Source organism: Microcaecilia unicolor, chromosome 3, assembly GCF_901765095.1.
Source record: "Microcaecilia unicolor chromosome 3, aMicUni1.1, whole genome shotgun sequence".
In the NCBI taxonomy this organism is placed as follows: domain Eukaryota; kingdom Metazoa; phylum Chordata; class Amphibia; order Gymnophiona; family Siphonopidae; genus Microcaecilia; species Microcaecilia unicolor.
The window spans coordinates 507,157,896-507,172,286 of record NC_044033.1 but is presented as its reverse complement, the minus strand read 5'-3'; the positions used below and the strand labels follow the sequence as shown (position 1 = coordinate 507,172,286).

At 43.2% G+C, this 14,391-nt stretch overlaps 1 protein-coding gene across 2 annotated transcripts in view; it reads left to right on the top strand.

Moving 5' to 3' along the window:
- ZNF292 (zinc finger protein 292) overlaps positions 1–14,391 on the top strand; it is a 325,625-nt gene that overhangs the window by 280,389 nt on the left and 30,845 nt on the right. The gene's annotated exons all lie outside the window — the stretch shown is intronic.

Sequence of the window (14,391 nt, the reverse complement as noted above, 5' to 3'; positions counted from 1 at the left end):
TCTTGATCTTATCATCTTCTCAAACTGCCTCAACTCTTCCCCTCTCTGACCATCATCTGATAACTTTCACACTTACCCTCCTCCCCAGTCCCGTCCAATCTTAACCAATACATTTAGGAATCTTCAGGCTATTGACCCTTCTTCTGTCCTTCAGTGTTTCAGATCTCTTCTCTACCACTATGTTATCCAAGTCTGTCAATGAGACTTTCTCTTCCTATAATACTATTCTCTCCTCTGCTCTGGATACTCTCGCTCCTCCCATTCCCCGTTCTGTAAAATGTACCAAACACCAGCCTTGGCTGACCTCTAGAATCCGCTACCTACGTTCCTATGCCCGCTCTGCCGAATGCCTTTGGCTGAAATCCCGTGTCCATGCTGACTTCATACATTTCAAATTCTTGCTGACCTCCTTCCAGTCTGCTCTTTTACTTGCCAAACAGGACTATTACATCCAGTTGACAAATTCACTTGGCTCAAACCCTCGACGTCTGTTTGCCACACTGAACTCTCTCCTCAAAGTGCCTTCACTTTCCCCCCAGACTCTGGCTGAGTTCTTTCATGATAAGGTTCACAGATTAAACTTGAATTCTCAACCAGGTCACCTCCACCTCTCCTTCCCTTAGTCCAATCTCTCAACCCTCCAACCCCTGCCTCCTTTTCTTCCTTTTCCAAAATCACTGAAGAGGAAACTACACATCGTATTTCCTCCTCAAAACTAACTACCTGTTCCTCTGATCCTATTCCCATTCATCTACTTAACACTATCTCTCCTACTGTCATCCCGTTTATCTGTCATATCCTCAATCTTTCACTGTTCACTGCGACTGTTCCTGATGCCTTCAAACATTCCGTAGTCACACCACTCCTTAAAACACCTTCATTGGACCCTACCTGTCCTTCCAACTATCGCCCCATCTCCCTCCTCCCTTTCCTATCCAAGATACTTGAATGTGCTGCTCACCGCTGTTGCCTTGACTTTCTTTCATGTCAAGCTATTCTTGATCCACTTCAATCTGGCTTTCGCCCCCTTCATTCAACTGAAACAGCGCTTGCTAAAGTCTCCAATGATCTGTTCCTGGCCAGATCCAAAGGTCTCTATTCTATCCTCATCCTTCTCGATCTGTCTGCTGCTTTTGACACTGTTGATCACAGCCTGCTCCTTGATATGCTGTCCTCACTTGGATTTCAGGGCTCTGTTCTTTCCTGGTTTTCTTCTTATCTCTCCCAGCGTACCTTTAGTGTATACTCTAGTGGATCCTCCTCTACTTCTATCCCACTGTCAGTTGGTGTACCTCAGGGATCTGTCCTGGGACCCCTTCTTTTCTCCAGCTATACTTCCTCCCTTGGTACTCTGATCTCATCCCATGGTTTTCAGTGTCATCTTTACACTGATGACTCCCAGATCTACCTCTCCACACCAGCCAAAGTATCAGCCTGCCTGTCTGACATTGCTGCCTGGATATCTCAGCGCCATCTGAAACTAAACATGACCAAGACTGAGCTTCTTATCTTTCCCCCTAAACCAACTTCTCCTCCTCTCCCATTCTCTATTTCTGTGGATAACACTCTCATCCTTCCTGTCTCATCAGCTCGTAACCTTGGGGTCATCTTCGACTCCTCCCTCTCCTTCTCTGCACATATTCAAAAGACTTCTAAAACCTGTCCTTTCTTTCTCTATAATTTATTTATGTATTTATTGCATTTGTATCCCACATTTTCCCACCTCTTTGCAGGCTCAATGTGGCTTACAATACATCATGAGTAGTGGAAATGTAATAGAAAATAGACATTTAGACATTTAATATCAGCAAAATTCGCCCTTTCCTTTCTGAGCACACTACCAGAACCCTTATCCACACTCTTGTCACCTCTCGCTTAGACTATTGCAACTTGCTTCTCACGGGTCTCCCACTTAGCCATCTCTCTCCGCTTCAATCTGTTCAAAATTCTGCTGCACGACTAATATTCCGCCAGTGTCGTTATGCTCATATTAGCCCTCTCCTCAAGTCACTTCACTGGCTTCCTATCTGTTTCCGCATACAGTTCAAACTCCTCTTATTGACCTATAGGTGCATTCACTCTGCAGCTCCTCAGTACCTCTCCACTCTCATCTCTCCCTACATTCCTCCCTGGGAACTCCGTTCACTGGGTAAATCTCTCTTATCTGCACCCTTCTCCTCTATTGCTAACTCCAGGCTCCGTTCCTTTTATCTTGCTGCACCATATGCCTGGAATAGACTTCCTGAGCGGGTACGTCAAGCTCCATCTCTGGCCGTCTTCAAATCTAAGCTAAAAGCACACCTTTTTGATGCTGCTTTTAACTCTTAACCCTTATTCACTTGTTCAGAACCCTTATTTTATCATCCTCACTTTAATATTCCCTTATCTCTTGTTTGTCCTGTTTGTCTGTCCTAATTAGATTGTAAGCTCTGTCATGCAGGGACTGTCTCTTCATGTTCAAGTGTACAGCGCTGCGTACATCTAGTAGCGCTTTAGAAATGATAAGTAGTAGTAGTAGGTACGCTGGATACTTCTCTGTCCCAGGAGGGCTCACAATCTAAGTTTGTACCTGAGGCAATGGAGGGTTAAGTGACTTGCCCAAGATCACAAGGAGCAGCAGTGGGATTTGAACCGGCCACCTCTGGATTTCAAGACCGTTGCTCTAACCACTTGGCCACTCCTTCAAAGCTTTCTGGTAGCAGGGAAATACCCACTGTTCCTAAATGTATCTCACCTTAAGCTTTCAGCAAGAAGACATGAGTTAAATCCAGAAAATAAATAAGTATCTGGTTTTTCACATGAATGAGAGTTGTACATTTCATCAAATAAATTCATGGAAGAGTAATAAAGATGTAACTTCAGCTAAGTTCAAAATGTATACAGGTTATTTTTGCTTTAGTGGGGTTTAAAGACATTGTCCAACATAGAGACCAGTAACGCACGTATTTTATTAGGATAGTAGCATATATATACAAATGCGTGCATATAAATATATATATATATGATAAAATTCTGTTATACAATTATGCGTAGACATAGGTTCTCTGAGGACAAGCAGGCATAATATTCTCACATATCGGTGACATAATCCACGGAGCTCAGTTTGGACACTTCGAAGTGCACTGTCACAATGTATAGGATACAGAAATGTGCAGGGTTTGTGGTAGAGTCTGCTTTAAAATGGTCTGATTTAGTGGTAGATCTTTAGTGGTAGATCTACTTTAAAATGCACTTACAGTGCCAGATCTCATGCTTCTGCTCCTTCAGTAAGAAAAGCGAGAGAGTATTAGACTCTTTTGCAGAAAAGCAGATACCCCTTGTCGTAGAGAAAACTTGTTTGGTGACAAAGTTGAGGAGGTGGCTGAACTAATTTAAAAAAACATACAGATATTTATTTATTTATTTATTATATTTGTATCCCGCACTTTCCCACTAAAAGCAGGCTCAATGCGGCTTACATAGTAATAGGTAACACAAAATTTTGTTATGTAAAGTAGGAAATTAAGTATAGCATAATAGAAGAATGGATGGGTAGGTAGGTAGAGACAGGTGATAGAGAGAGGAGGGTAAGGTGGGAGATAGATTCTGGGTCAACGTCGTTTTCTCTTCAGTATATGTAAAGACTCTGTCTAGGCCTCAAACTATTACTGCTTCTTCCTCTACTAGAAGATTTCTAGGAGGATATCGGTTCCAAATACTATATATCTACGTGTTGTTACAGCCCTACACCTCCTCCACACAAATGGACTACACCACAAGATAGTAACAAGGCCAAAAGTTCCAGACTCCCTCTCAATCTAAACAGCAACCTAATTAAATGACTCCTTCCTATAGAGCATTGCCAATGTACAGTTGTCCGTGCCAAGTGACCCACCTGTCAGAGGGAGACTTATTCTCTTCCAACAGAGATGGCCTCTCATAACTTCTGACCAATGGGTGAGACCCCCTGATCATCCACCAAGAGAGTCTAGTTTCAACTCCCTCCAAATGAGATTACTTCGAGAAGAGTTCTCTGCCCTCCTAAGGCAGAATACAATAGAACCAGTCCCTCCACCGGACAGGGGTCGAGGATTCTACTACAGATATTTTCTCATTCTGAAAAAGACAGGAGGAGTTAGACCCAAGTCTCTGTCTGTAGGACCTGAACAAGTTTCTCCTCAAAGTGAAGTTTTGCATGGTATCCCTGGGATAAGTACTTCTCATGATTCAACTTGACTTACTGGCTTTGCTCTCTAGACCTCAAGGAGGCATATATCTACATATCTATTCTCCCTGCACATTGAGAATTCCTCCACTTCCGCTGTAGAGCTCTACACTATCAGTACAAAGTCTTAAGTGTTTGGCTTGGCCTTGGCTCCTCGAGTCTTCACAAAGTAGTCATAGCTGCAACACTTCGCAGATAGGGCATCAACACCTTCCTTTACCTGGACGATTGGTTAACCAAAGCAGCCTCTCAGGATTCTGCCAGCGCTTTCATACAGTCCACAATACAACTCCTAGGACTCCTCAGATATGTCATCAACTACCCTAAATCATATATTCAACTGGTACACATATTAGATTTCAAAGGGGCTCTCCTCAACACAACTCCAGGTCTAGCATTCCTTCCTCAACCAATGACAAACAATATATTACATTTCGCCACTCAGTTATCCCAATCGACTCATATATCTGTGTGTCAGATGCTCCGCCTTCTCTCAATGGCCCCAAGCTACGGGATTACTATCCGCTGAAATTGAAATAATTCCACAGCTATGCCACTCTCTTCAGTGGTAGACTGTTTCCCGCAATCTCACCCGAGGCCTTCCGTTCCACCCACCTTCACATCACAAGTTATTATGGATGCTTCCATGACTGGTTTGGGAGCACACCTCAACCATCTCTATCCACAGGGTTCTTGGTCCCCATGAGAGCAACAACGACACATCAGTCTCCTGGAATTGTGAGCTGTTTGGAATGCTCAAAACCTTCCAGAAGTGTATTCTCAGGTTATACTGGTTTGCACAGATGATCAAGTAGCAATGCATTATCTGGACAAGCCAGGAGGAATCGGGTCTTACCTTTTGATGCCAAGCAATCCAGATCTGGACTTTGGCGGCTTCTCAAAAGATCTTTATAAGAGCTGTTTATCTAGCCAACAAACAAAATGCTGTAGCAGATAAATTGAGCAGAGTCCTTCAACCTCACGAATGGTCTGTCAGTACCTTGGCCATTCGTCAGATATTCCAGAAGTAGGGAACCCTAGCAATAGACCTGTTCACTTCTCAGAACAACAAGCTTCTCCGCTTCTGTTCCAGACTCTGTACTCCCAGTTGTATAGCCCCAGATGCCTTCCTTCTCCACTGGGGGATGGATCTTCTATACTCTTTTCCCCTATTGCATCTCATAGGGAAAACTCTTTCAAGCTGCGCCGAGACCAAGGAACTATGACTCTAATTGCTTCCTACTGGCCTTGTCAAATCCAGTTCCCTCTTAATTGTCCTCCGGGATGCCATTCAGGTTGGATCCTTTTCCAACCCTACTAACACCGAACGAGGGATCCCTCCTTCATCCAGACCCTCGCTCTCTGGCCCTGATGACATAGATTTATGTTCATTGAACCGTCCTCATGAAGTCTCTAGAATACTGCTTGCCTGTAGAAAACTTTCCACACGAAAATGTTACTGTTTAAAGTAGAAATTCTCCCTCTGGTGTTCAACTAGATTGCTCAATCCTACTACATGCTGTCTTCCTACTCTTATAGAGTACCTCCTCCATCTTTCGGATTCTGGACTCAAAACTAACTCAGTCAGAGTACATTTGAGCACTACCAGTACTTTTCATACTAAAATTGAAAAGCCTAGTTCAGTTCATCCCTTGATAGTTAGATCCATGAAGGATTTATTTTATACCAAACCTCCTATCAAACCACCTCGTTGGCATGGGATCTCAATGTCATCCTTACTGCTCTTATGAAACCTCCATTTGAGCCACTTTATTTTTGTTCTCTGAAGTTCCTCAGAAATAAAGTAGTGTTCTTAAAAGCTTTTACATCTGCCAGAAGTCGGTGAGTTTCAAGCCCTTGTAGCAGATCCACCTTCCACCAGGTCCTACCATGGCAAAGTTGTACTCCAAACCCACCCCAAATTCCTCTCAAAGGTGGTTTTGGAGTTCCATCTCAACCAGTCCATTGTACTACCTTTTTTTTTTTTCCCTAAACCACACTCTCTCATCCTGAAGAACCAATACTGCATAACTTAGACTGCAAACATGCTCAGGCATACTATCTAGAAAAAACAAAACCTCATTAGAAATCCTCTCAGCTTTCTGTATCCTTTGATCCTAACAGATTGGGAATTCCCATTACCCAATCATACAGTCTCTACTTGGTTTGCTGACTCTATCTCCTAAACTGACTCAGGCAGGGCTGGCCCTCCATAGCTGGGTCACCTCAGTAGCCCATTTCTGTTCTGCCTCTATTCAAGACACCTTCACTGCTCACTACTGTCTGGAGCAGTATTTCAGTGGGATAGCAGGTTTGGACAAGCAGTCCTACAGAATCTTTTTACTGTTTAAAATCCAACTTCACCTTCCGGCCCATTTTTTTTACACCAGGCTCAAAGTTACAGAACTCATCTTTATTTTGAGTCTGGTAGCTAGTGAGTCCCATATGTGAGAGTATTATACCTGCGTGTCCTCTGTTAGTAGAAGGTGTTCTCAGATGACAACAGGTAGGTATTCTCACATCCCTCCTGCCTCCCCTTGGAGTTGTTGTCTTTGCTTTAATACTGTACTGCTGGTCTCGCGCGCACATGGCGGGTGGGAAAGCACCCGCACGTTCGCAGTGGGGGCACGGACTCAAAGATTTAAAGTGACAGTGCACTTGGAAGTGTCTTCACTGGGGTTTCGTGGATCACGTCACCCATGCATGAGAATATATGCCTGCTGTCCTCAGAGAACACCTGCTACAGGTAAGTAACTTAGTTGTTTGGGCATGGACAGGGCTCACACTTTTGCACATAACAGTACTGTAAGTTATGTGTGTATAAATTGAACTTAGGGTATACACACACCAGCTGTATAGCTGTTAAAGGGAATGGGGCTTGATATACCACCTTTCTGTGGTTTTTTGCAACTACATTCAAAGCGATTTACATAGTATATACAGGTACTTATTAGTACCTAGCACAATGGAGGGTTAAGTGACTTTGTCTAGAGTCATAAGGACTGCAGTGGGAATCAAACCCAGTTCCCTGGGATCAAAGTCCGCTGCACTAACCACTAGGTGGCTATACTCCACCTACTTGCTCCTGACTTATAGGTGTGTATTTTCATGGTTACACTAGTATGGTTTGTTTATGGTTTATTTTTCTATAAAGGAATCAGAACCACATGGAGCTATTATTTAAATGATAATAAGTTCTGGCGTGACATTTCAATTTCGACCATTTTTGGATTGGAGTGCCAACAGGTTTAAATCTTCTTACGTCATGGCATGTTTACGCTGAAGGAGAAGTCAATACTTGGGAGACCATAGTTTGATGTTGACGGAGCAATTTTTATGACTTCTTCAGAGGAATCTCCCTGGTCTTGAGATCATCAGAACTTTTTTGTTCTAAGAAATTGAGCAGTGACAAAGAACATGTGAGAAGTTGTGATTGATGTATGGTTAAAAATGTGTTACATGTGGATGGTATAATGAGACGAGTGCATATTTTCAGTCAGCTTATGGCTACAAAGTGTTTATATATATGTGTGGATTGTTAATAAAAAACATTATAGTTTAAGTAAATATATTTTTTTAGATTTAATTATAAGAATTACTGTTCACGTTTGTTAACCCTGGTTTAGTGATATAAAATGAAATATGAGATTTGCAAACAAAAGAGTTGCCAAGTTATCCAGTTCCAGGAGGGAGACTTTGACCAGTCCAGATCTTGTTCGTTATATTGCAGTGGAATGATGTACTGGATTTGTAATCCCTAATTGTGACCCCTGAAATCAGCACTGTATCCCTCATAATGCTTTGGGATAGGGTCATCAGAAATCCAGGACTGGTCTAAAATCTTCTAGGGTAATATGGCAGCACTGACACACACCAAGGACAAATCAAACACAGGTATATATATAAAGTATCACATACCATGTAAAATGAGTTTATCTTGTTGGGCAGACTGGATGGACCGTACAGGTCTTTATCTGCCGTCATTTACTATGTATTACCATTACTGTATGTTTTGAAATCATATTGCATAGACATATAACCTGAAGGAGCATCAGTGTGTACAGTATGTCATTCAGTTTATGAAATACCTCAGTAACATAGCAGAAATTGCTTCTATTGCTTGTTGAACACCAGTATTGTTTGGGAAATTGTGACTCCAAAGCCTATGACTTGAATTGTTAAACTCCTGAGTGTTAGTATACTGGAAAACATTAATGTTTAAATCCCTTTGTTCATGTTCCCTTTTTCCTTCTCTAACTCCCACCCACCCCAGGCATATTCTTTGTTATATAAACTTCCTTCAGTAATGAGAACAATTAGTGGAGAATGTTTTTATAATGAGAGACTTAAGAAGAGTGAAACCCATATCTAATAAATAGATTAATACATTTGGAAGACTTTACAGTAGATTAAACATCCCTATTCTTTTATCAACTTTAACAATTCAATAATATTTAGAATGAAAACAGCAATATGTATACCCTAGAGGAAAGAAGGGATGGGGGGATATGATACAGACATATAAATACTTAAGAGTTATTAATATGAAAATTAATCTTTTTCAGAGAAGGGGAAGCAGTAGAACTGGAGGTCATGAGTTGAGATAGCAGCATGAGAGACTTAGGAGAATGTCAGGGAAATATTTTCATAGAAAGGTGGTGGATGCCTGGAGTGCCCTCCTGCGGGATGTTGTGAAGACAAAAACGGTGACTGAATTCAAGAATGCATGGGATAAACACAGAGGTTCACTGTATAGAAAAAGGATGGAATGCAATTAAAGCTAATCTTAAATGACCTCATAATTGGAGTGAGCTTTGATGGCAGCTTCAGAAGTTGGGGGAAGTGAGACCAATGCCGGACAGGCTTCTACTGTCTGGGTCCCATAAATGGCAAAAACGGATCAAGATCAAGGCTGGAATGGGCTTTGACGGCAACTACTGTAGTTGGTAAGTAGGACTGGTGCCAGGCAGACTTCTACAGTCTGCCCCAAGATAGGCAGGAAGAGACAGATTAAGTATACCAGCATTTAATTATGAAGTGGAACCTGTGTAAAGTGCCAGATTCAACTGGCCTCCTTGTTGGGCACACTGGATGGTATGGTTATCTAGCTGTTACTGGGCACTTGGTGAAAGAGCTCCTAGCTTTAAGAGAACAAAATCTAATCTCTGGAAGCTAGTGGCAGAGCTAGAGGAGATCAGGCAGGCAGAGTTTTTTTACAGAGATGACCTATAGGGACATAGGTTCAAATTCAGTCTATCATTCTGGAACTTAAATTTAGGCTTTTAGGTAGAAATTTGAAATCCAGACTATTATTATTTGAAATATTTATAGCCACTGATTACTAGATATAAAATGGCTACCAACTTGCTATATGAAAATTTTCCAATCCTAAGCTATGCAAGGTGTATATAAACTTTAAAAACCAAGTCACTAATTAAACTATATTAATAACAGATAAAAGGGAGGAAAAGACTTTGGGTACTCGGATCAATTGGGCCTCACTTTTCGACACCGAGCTGATAGCTGAGCAGCTTAGCTTCCTCATCAGTCAGAAAAACCTCCCTTTCTATTTTTTTCTTTTATTACTAATTCTTTCATTGCCCACTTTTAATCTTTAAAATGCTATTTTTCTAAATTATGCATTTTGCGATCACTCTTAATTTTATATTAAGAATCAAACGGAAAAAGCCATTTATCTGGACTGATCATTGGTTCGCTCAATAGAGTGCGCTGTTTTACAATGGCTTCTTCAGGAGTTTGGGGGGGGGGGGGGCATTTTTCCTCCTTGCCAGTCCTTTTTGCACTAAATTTCTTTTGAATGAGTGGTTGTCATATTTCAAGATGAGCCCTTTGTCTCCAGTGAAGTTCTCTTGCGGATCAGGAACAAGTTATTGGATAGAACGTAAAGGATACGCTTAAATGGGCATTCCTCAAGGACAAGCAGGGCCGCGCTATTCACACGTGTGGGTGCCGTAATCCGACAGAGCCCCAGTGTGGACTCTGACTCACTTGCACTATTTTATGTAGAAAATGATGAAGAAAAAGCAAATTTGCTAAACAGATACTTTTGTTCTGTTTTCACAGAAGAAAATCCTGGAGAAGGACCGCGATTGACTGACAAAAGTACGTATGAGAATGGAGTGGATATAGCACCGTTCACGGAAGAGAGTGTGTATGAACAACTTAAAAATCTAAAGGTGGACAAAGCCATGAGACCGGACGGGATCCACCCCAGGATATTGAGGGAGCTCAGAGAGGTTCTGGCGAGTCCTCTTAAGATTTGTTTAATAAATCCTTGGAGACGGGAGAGGTTCCATGGGAATGGAGAACGGCGGATGTGGTCTCTCTTCACAAAAGCGGTGATAGGGAAGAAGCTGGAAACTTCAGGCTGGTAAGCCTCACTTCGGTTATTGGAAAAGTAATGGAAGCGATGCTGAAGGAAAGAATAGTGAATTTCCTGGAGGCCAATAAGTTGCAAGATCTGAGACAACATGGTTTTACCAAAGGTAAATTGTGTCAAACGAATCTCATTGAATTCTTTGACTGGGTGACCAGAGAATTGAATCACGGACGTGCTATAGATGTAATCTGCTTAGATTTCAGCATAGCTTTTGATATGGTTCCCCACAGGAGGCTCTTAAATAAACTAGACAGGCTGAAGATAGGACCTGGTGGTGAACTGGATTAGGAACTGTTTGACAGACGCCACAGGGTGGTGGTAAATGGAATTCAATCGGATGAAGGAAAGGTGAGCAGTGGAGTGCCTCAGGGATCGGTGCTGGGGCCGATTTTGTGCTTTATATTTGTGAGTGAAATGCCGAAGGGTTAGAAGGTAAAGTTTGCCTTTTTGCGGACGATACTAAGATTTGTAACAGAGTGGACACCCGGGAGGGAGTGGAAAACATGAAAAAGGATCTGCGAAAGCTAGAAGAATGGTCTAAGGTTTGGCAATTAAAATTCAATGCGAAGAAATGCAAAGTGATGCACGTAGGGAGTAGAAATCCAAGGGAGATATATATGTGTTAGGCAGTGAGAGTCTGATATGTACGGACAGGGAGAGGGATCTTGGGCTGATGGCATCTGAGGATCTGAAGGCAACGAAACAGTGTGACAAGGCGGTGGCCGTAGCTAGAAGGTTGCTGGACTGTATAGAGAGAGGTGTGACCAGCAGGAGAAGGAAGGTGTTGATGCCCCTTTATAGGTCGTTGGTGAGGCCCCACCTGGAGTATTGTGTTCAGTTTTGGAGGCCGTATCTGGCTAAGGATGTAAAAAGAATAGAAGCGGCGCAAAGAAAAACTACAAAAAAGGTATGGGATCTGCGTTACAATACGTATGAGGAGAGACTTGGTGACCTGAATGTGTATACCCTTGAGGAAAGGAGAAACAGGGGTGATATGATACAGACGTTCAAATATTTGAAAGGTATTAATCCGCAAACGAACCTGTTCCGGAGATGGGAAGGCGGTAGAACTAGAGGACATGAAATGAGATTGAAGGGGGGCAGACTCCATGAAAAAATACTTCCTGACATTTTTCTTGAGAGAGTGGTGGATGCTTGGAATGCCCTCCCACGGGAGGTGGTGGAGATGAAAACGGTAACGGAATTCAAAAATGCGTGGGATAAACATAAAGGAATCCTGCTCAGAAGGAATGGATCCTTAGAAGCTTAGCGGAGATTGGGTGGCAGAGTCAGTGGTGGGAGGCGGGGCTAGTGGGTGGGAAGCAGGGCCTAGTGCTGGGCAGATTTCTACGGTCTGTGCCCTGAAAATGGCAGATACAAATCAAAGTCAGGTATACACATAAAATAGCACATATGAGTTTATCTTGTTGGGCAGACTGGATGTACCATACATGTCTTTCTCTGTCGTCATCTACTATGTTACTATGTTAATTTATTTTACCTGTTTTCTCTTCCTCATATTTTTTCTAATTTTTTTTTTTTTTTTTTGGGGGGGGGGGGGGGGTTGATTCCTTTCTTTTCACGAATGGCAGTATCCCCTCTGACACTGGGGGAGGAAGTTTCCCTGGAGTCTGAGGAAAGGGCTGCACCTTAACACTCCTCAGAGCATGGACGTCATTCCACTAGATCCGAGGCTGGTGGAAACTCAGTCTCCTGATTCTCAAGAGGAGGAGGAGTCTGATTAGAACCGCTCATTGGTATCAAACAAGGATCCACATTACTTCTTGGAGGAGGAGTCATATGGTATCCTATCTGATCCCTCACCTCCCCAATAGAGATGAAAATCTCTTCCAGAGGCGCTCTCTTTTACTGGTTTTGTCAGGGAGATGGATGCAGTCATCCCATTTAAGTTAGAGATGGAGGAGGAGCCCAGGGCACAGATGTGTCAGTCGTGCGCTATAAATCTCCTCTTAAGGGGGTCACTGTGCCATTGCACCCTATCCTTAAGGATGTACTGATGAATCTCCCCTTTCAGCAGGTAGCACCCAAGAATGTGAATATGCAATATCGTATCCAGAAGGTTCCCAGATTTGAGAGGGCCCAGTTGCCTCACCACTCTTTGGTAGTCAGATCTGCTCTATGCAGACTGGGAGTGTGTGTTTCCTTACCTAGGCAATTGAGAAAGAACACATCTCAGGAGGGGGAAATCAGTCAGTGCGGTTGACATTCAGGTGCTGGAGCTACTGAGGTTTTGTCCTAAATTATCCCATGTCCCATCTATATGACAATTGGAGTACATAGTAGCCCTGTTAGACATGGTGCAGGCTTGGGCCTTGCAGGTCTGCAGCAGATTTCAGCTCGGCAAATGTTGAGACTGGTGGGCCGCAGGGCCTCTACAGTGCTTGCCACTTCCATGGCATGGCTCCGTTTGAGAGTGGCTCGGTGAACCTCAGCTTTCCAGTGGTCTCAAGCCACAGGGAACTTACCAGATGCTGTTTGTGTCCCACCGGAGTTCGCTCACGGCCTTCTCTGGTGGACGATCCAGTCCAATTTGATTCTGGGACTTTCATTCCAAATTCCATTGCATCAAAAGCTGTTGACAACTGATGCATTCAACCTAGGTTGGGCTCATGTGGATGGGCTTTACGCTCAGGAATCAATCTCCTTGAGCTGTGAGTTATTTGGAACGCTGTAAAGTGAGAGGTCAACTGCAAAACCACATTATCCAAATTCAGACAGACAACCAGGATGTGGTATTCTGTGTCAACAAGCAGGGGGATATGGGATCCTAGTGTCAGGAAGCAGTAGATATGTGGCAATGGGGTCTTTTACTGGATGAGCCTCATGCCATATACCTTCCCGGCAAGAACAGCCTGGCGGACAGACTCATCAGGATATTACAAACAGATGAGTGGTCTCTCAACATGGGCGTAGCCCGAAAGATCTTTGGAGAGTGGAGCACCCACTTGGTGGATCTTTTCACCACTCATCTCAACAAGGTCTCTCCGTTCCGCTTCAAGCTCAGATCACATGGCAGACTAGCATCAGATGCCTTTCTCCTACATTGGGAAGAGATCTGTATGATCCTCCTATACTTCTGATAGGGAAAACCTTGCTGAAACTCATGCAAGACCAAGGCACCATGATACTGATTACTCCTCATTGGCGATATGGTTCTTCTGGAGTTGTCTCCAGAAGATCGGTGGAGATTGGACTGTTTTCTGACCCTCATCGCACAGAACGAGGGGTCCCTTCTGCATCCCAACCTCCAATCTCTGGCCCTTACAGCTTGAGAGCATAGAACTCTAATCCCTTGGATTGCTGAGGGGTGTCTCCTATATCTTGTGAGCTTCAAGGAAAGACTCCACTAAAAGGTGTTACTCTTTTAAATGGAAAGGGTTTGCTGTCTGGTGTGAGGGCAAAGCCTTAGATCCCTTCTCTTGCCCTATACAAAATTACTGGAGTACCTCCCTGCACCTCTCTGAGTCTTGTTTGAAATCCAAATCTGTGAGGGTTATCTTAGTGTACAGTTGGTGCTTATCAGCGTTTAGGAGGCAAGTCCATCTCTGTATAGCCTTTAGTTGTTCACTTCATGAGAGGTTTGTTTTTGACAGAGCCCCCTACCAAACCTCTAGTTGTGTCATGGGATCTCAGCATAGTCCTTACCCAGCTGATGAAAGCCTCTGGATACCTGCCATCTGAAGTTTCTGACCTGGAAAGCTGTATTTATGGTGGTGGTCACTTCAGCTCGCAGAGTCAGTGAGCTTCAAGCCCTAGTAGCTCACCT